Source organism: Corvus brachyrhynchos, unplaced genomic scaffold (assembly GCF_000691975.1).
Source record: "Corvus brachyrhynchos isolate BGI_N302 unplaced genomic scaffold, ASM69197v1 scaffold1219, whole genome shotgun sequence".
Taxonomy (NCBI): domain Eukaryota; kingdom Metazoa; phylum Chordata; class Aves; order Passeriformes; family Corvidae; genus Corvus; species Corvus brachyrhynchos.
The window spans coordinates 12,605-12,863 of record NW_008240069.1 but is presented as its reverse complement, the minus strand read 5'-3'; the positions used below and the strand labels follow the sequence as shown (position 1 = coordinate 12,863).

Sequence of the window (259 nt, the reverse complement as noted above, 5' to 3'; positions counted from 1 at the left end):
TCATTCATTGGGTGTTGGGGTCAATGGTTGGGTCATGGGGTCACTGGTTGGGTGTTGTGGTCACTGGTTGGGTGTTGGGGTCAATGGTTGGGTGTTGGGGTCAATGGTTGGGTTGTGGGGTCATTGGTTGGGTGCTGGGGTCATTGGTTGGGTGTTGGGGTCACTGATTGGGTGTTGGGGTCACTGGTTGGGTGTTGGGGTCACTGGTTGGGTGTTGGGGTCATTCATTGGGTGTTGGGGTCATTCATTGGGTGTTGGG

General features: G+C 55.2%; 1 protein-coding gene across 1 annotated transcript in view; it reads left to right on the top strand.

The window, feature by feature from the left end:
- Positions 1-259, top strand: part of LOC108449201 (epithelial discoidin domain-containing receptor 1-like) — a gene marked incomplete at its 3' end in the record, with an annotated part of 18,963 nt that overhangs the window by 6,106 nt on the left and 12,598 nt on the right. The window lies entirely within an intron of this gene.